Genomic DNA, 5,935 nt, shown 5'->3' with positions numbered 1-5,935 from the left:
TATTTGCGATCCTTATCTAGTCAAAAAACATTGAAAGATTTGTCTTTATGATTATAAATTATTTTGGGAGAATTTAATAGAATGTCTTATTTTTATGACTATAAATGACACTAGATGAATTATCTTACATCACATAATTCACATTGCCAGCGTATGTTTAGTTTCAGAAGAGAAAAGAAATATATTAGATTGAGGCAAAGCATCTATTATAGAAAATGATGCCTTTACTAATATACAAATGGAGTGTTTTTACCCATAATAGAAAGTTCTTTCAAAATATATTTTGTCGCAATCTAGAATTTGATTATTTTAAATTAATAACTATTGGATACAATTTTAATGTTGATTATTCAATATTAGTTTTAAAATAATAAATTTATATTTCTAGATTTTCAAATGATGTATGAAATCAAAAAAAACTCCATTTGTCTTATGTAACAACATTGGCATCATTAAAACTCATTAAGTTTGCCATAGGAGATCGAAATATGTCTTCATAAGTGTATTTAGATAAAATAAAAGACTCAACAGTTTTAAATTTTATCATGGCTTATGTTTAGACTATATTACAGAAAGTAGACTAGTTAGATTGTTATGGATGGCAAAAAGAGTTTACTTTATTAGTAGTCATAATACGAGATTTTGTGAATTATTTTTTACCAAATTGAAGTGGTTAAAGATATTTATTCATCTTATTTTTGATAATTACCATTCAAACTTAATGTCTTTGTTCTTGTATTCAAAATCTTGATACAAGAGATAAAGATATAAATGTGTAAAAGGTAAAAATATAAAGTTATAATGGGATAATTTGGATGTCCTGTGTACATAATTCTTGATAGATAGTATTGATAAAGAATATACAATGCTTAATTGACAAAATTTGAGTTATGTGTTTGTATCAAGAAATGAATATTTCTAGACATAGTAAATAATAGTTTGAATTTTTCTTTACTCCTGTGTAGTGAAATCTTAAAAATATCATTGTATATGTTTTTAGTGTGTACATCCATTATTGGCGAGAATTTCATTTGTGTCATGAATTTGTTAGATATTTTAGCTTACGCGGGGATATATTATTAACACTTAGGGAAGCTGAAATAATAACATATAGATGTTTTAGCTTATGTGGGAATATGTAACCAATTCCTAAAGAAGCTAAATGCACTGAAAAATGATCATTTTCATAGATTATATTGTCATATGTTGCAAAAGTTTTTTTTATCTTAGAAATACTTGATTTTGAGAAAATAGAATAAGTGATTTGGCTCAAATAATGGGGTTGAAAGGTAAGGTGAAGCATACATGTAACCATTATGTTATAGAGAATCATTGTTTTTCAAGAGAAATTTAAATTTTCAGCAACTGTCTCGACATGACTCTAGTTGAGAGATCACATATGGAATATTCTATTACAAACCCACTAATCAAATTATTAAGGAAATAGTGGGACTTAGAAAAATCTCAATAGTAAAATTTTTGATATCTATGTTTATAAATTCGAGAGTTTATGTGTGTTTTTAGGCTTAATGGTTGTATAGTCATTTTCACAATTACATTTAAGTTTGGTGCTACAATAGAAGATGTTGTTTAACAAAGTCTATAATGCATGGTCTATTAGGATCATTAAGATATGTTAGTAGCGTTAAATGATATAATGATATACTTGTTGGCGACTTATTCAATTTAAAAAAGAATAAATATAGTGAACCTCTTGTAATGTTAATAAGAGTTTTCGCTAATATTGGTTGTGGCACTTGTAGTTCATTATATTTGGAGCTACATGAATGTAAATGTGATTTATATGTGATATATATGTGTCTATCTTACGTTTATCTAAAAGAGAGCATGGCCTATTGATTACAAGTTGTAGAAAATTTTTATATCTAAACCAAATTAATATCCCATTAATGATTTATTTTTACTATTATACTCTTCACATTGTTTTAAGAAGAATGATGTTAGTAAATCATTACACATCAAGATTAGTGGGAATAACGTGTATTTGATTTGTATATAGATAATAATTTCTTCCACATTTTGGATAATATGCAATTCTTATCTAATATTATTAAGTGAAGGATTTATGTAATACCTTTTATGTATTTGGTATTAATAGAGATAGAAAAATGAATGTTTTCAAACTATCTCATCTATCCTTCACTAAAGAGTTTTTTTAAGAACCTAAGATTGTAATATTGCTTATTATATTTTGAAATAATTATGAATTATATGGATGCTATGATACTATAATAAGGTATTCGTTGATCAGCCTATATTTTGTCGATTTTGTACTATTGGCCATTAAACTTTGACACTTTTTTCTAAAGTATGTAAGGAAAAGTGAGAGTTGAATCGAGTAAATTGACAACTACTTGAGTTCGTTAGATTTGAATTATGATCATTAATGTTACAACTTAAGAATGCTGGTTAAGTTGTCACGATCATATGACTCATAAGAAACACATTAGCTTATTACATAGTTGCTATTATATTTCTAACTATTTGTGGATAATTAAATTCATTATATTTTGTTGAGACTTTCCACTGCTGTATTTTTATAGAATAGTAATTTTTTTTTATGGATTTAAGCACAGCAAAATGAATTATGTATCACATTGTTCTATAAAATATCTCAAATTTAAGGTGTCCATGTGAGCATACCCATTAATGAAATATTGGCACTAAAAGATTTTACAAACATATAAGTTCGATGGGATTTTGCTATTATTGATGTTTGGACATATAAGTGTAAAATATTAAATCTTGTTGCTTGTGCACAATATCATCAGACGTGTACACATGACTAATATTTGGACTATTAAATGTGTAACAGCCCCACTTTCCCCTAAGGCGAACCAAAGGGGTTAGCGGACTGCCTGCCCATCTCTCGCCAGGACTACGGATCAGATTAGAGCTATCTATAGCGATCCGGAACTTACAAACGAGCGTAAACAAGTCAAAATGGTAAAATAACCCAAAATAAAAAAAAGAAATCCGGAGTCGGCCATGAATAGCAACCGACCCGTCAGAACCCAACCGAAAAGCTAACAAACATACACAACTGAACTTTAGCGTTTACAAATCAAAATGACATACAAAAGCTTTCAAAAGTTAATACATATACACGGTTTGCCAAATCAAAAAGAGAAAACGCCCCAAAAGTACACTTAGGGTTTTAATACATGGGCTATACAAAAGATATGTTCATCTAGCTCAATTTGGCAGCCATTTGTCAAATCCAGACCAAAAGGGTTTATTTTCCTGTAAGGAAAACAAAAGGAACGGAAAGGGGTGAGCTTGCGCTCAATGAGGTACCAAACAAATAGCATTAAAATCATGGCATTTCACATTTAACAAATCAGATACACATGTCAGATGTAAAGCACAGAAACCAATGATTCAAATCAGAAGGATACGAGTGGCTCTCAGGAGCCAAATTTCCAGCGCAGTACTTGATCCAAACCGGTTGACTCTCCGTCAACGTATATAGAACCAATGCGTCCGTAGACCCCTCTTTACTCCGAATTCCGTCCACCAAACACCCCTTTACCGGGCCCGCTCACCGTAACCGAACAGAAATGGTAATACTCGAGTATACCGGAATCAAGGGTCTCAATACCCAAAAATCCCCGAACAGACTACCGTGGTTCGTTATCTAATCGTCTAGGCCCTTGCCGGCCCGACTCGAATAACTTAGCCACAGGATTGAGCTCATAGGTCATAGAAATCCGAACAGATGTAGACACAGATAACAGATTCAGATACAGATACAGAATAGCAGATTCAGAAAGCAGATTCAGATAGGCACTCAAAATTGGCATATGGACAGACAAGAGAACGAGTGTGATAAAGTACACCATCGTCTCAAACAAATTAAACAAATTACAGAGCAGAAATCAAGTTAAACAGCAATGGAGGGGAGTGGTACACTCACCGGCTCAACTTCAAAAGTTTTCACTTCAGATTGGCCTTAATCGCCAGGAAACCCTAAAATAATCAAAATAAACCAATTGAAGGTTTTACTTCCAGAATCGAGTAAACACAATGCACATGAGGCTCGACTACTAGTCGTATGCCTCGCCAAAATAATTACTAATGCAAGGATACAAAACATGATTTTTCTTGGAAACGAAAAGGTAACATGAAGACCTAGGCGCAAACAACCCAAAAGCCTTTCATTCTACCAAAAGGCAACCCAACTTAAAGGAACCAAATGGCCTAGAAAATCGGGCAGCACTTCCCCTAAATTCTTACTTTTCCAGCCATTAAGGCTTCATTATTTCCTCAAATCAGTCCCAACATTTCACACAAAAGTCATCTCATTCCCAAAAGCCGCTCACTAGGCTCAAAGTAGTACAAGTACAAAAGTTAGCTAAGAAACAACCGAAATGAAAGCAAGCCCTAAAAGAGACTCGATAACGAGTCATAAACCAATGCCAACCACAACCCCAATAAGGTTTCATATGCATATATAAGCATGATAGCAAACCAGAAATTAAGAAAAGGGCTTTAACTTAGGCCTTGATAAGAAAACCGGTTTTGACGTCATAATGCGGTAATGGCACAACTCTCACTACAGTTATCGGATGGGGGTGTAAGACCCACCGTTTCGAAGCTATGGAACAGGGCTACAACAATGTAGAAGGTCATTCAATCCAGTTCCTGGCCCAACTAGGTCAAAAATGCCAAACACTAAACCAGAATCACCAAAACAGGTTTGCAAAACACAGAAAACTGTAATCGGTATATCTCAGTCCATACAAGTCCAAATGCCGAAATTCCAAAGGCATAAGTTAGCTAAGACATCCAGCTACATTTCATCAGAAGACACCAACTTCAAAATCCAAACCAATTCCAGTCAAAATGGCCAAATACAAACGCAGTTTTCGCATTCTGTCCAAAGCAGAACAGCTACAGTAATTTCGTCATAACTCACTCTACACTAATCCAAATGCCCTGAAATTTTACAGGCACCTCAAACACATCAATACCTACAACTTTCATGTTTTGAGCAAAGTCAAATTCGGCCTCTAACCCTATGATCCAAAACCGGACAGAATTGGGGATTTAAGAACCCTAACTTTCCATTTTTCACACCAAATCCAAAATTGGTTGCATTTAACCACAATTCACACTCACTAGAGTCATTTCCAACCATTACAATTCATCATACAAGCCCCCAACATCAAGATCATATTAAACCAGAAAAATTCCCAATAAAATAAAAATTTCACCAAAACAAGCCAAATCAAGAGATAAATCACATTTTCAAACACTCAAGCCACTTCTAAGCATCATATAACCATTATTAGAGGTAGTAGGGTGTTCAAGCAACACTTACCAAGAAATCAAGAGAGAGAGGGATTGTGGACACCTTAGCTTCTCCAAAAAAATCTCACCAAATCACTTACTAGCACCAACTAGAGGGAATTTATGGAGTAGAAACTAGTTTAAGTAATTTTCTTGGAAGATTTGAGCTATATGGAGACTAGAATTTGGAAGAGTTTTCCTTCTTTTGAGCTTCAAGGTGGCCGGCCAAGAGGGAAGGGAGAAGAGTGAAATTTTTTGTAATTTTTGAGATATTTAACTCAAGTGGTAAAAGTCAAAAAAAAATTGTCAAAAGGTGAATAGTGTTTCTTAAGTCACAACCAACCATATTGTGACACTTGTCACACTCATTAATGCATTCTTATCTTTCTTTTTCCCCCTCACATCAATCACTTCACACATTCTACTTATCTCTTAACACTCGATAAATTTCACACAATATCCGAAACTTAACCTTATTTGCCGAATTTTTCCGAACTTTTCGCACTAGTGGGTCCCACGTCCACTATTTACTCTTAATTTCTCAAAATCTATTCGATACTAGAAAAATCATCTAAAAACTATATTTACTCGTAAAAATAATCTAGAAAATTTTCCGGATACA

Source organism: Coffea arabica, chromosome 1c, assembly GCF_036785885.1.
Source record: "Coffea arabica cultivar ET-39 chromosome 1c, Coffea Arabica ET-39 HiFi, whole genome shotgun sequence".
NCBI classification, from domain to species: Eukaryota; Viridiplantae; Streptophyta; class Magnoliopsida; order Gentianales; family Rubiaceae; genus Coffea; species Coffea arabica.
This window is presented reverse-complemented; position numbering follows the sequence as displayed.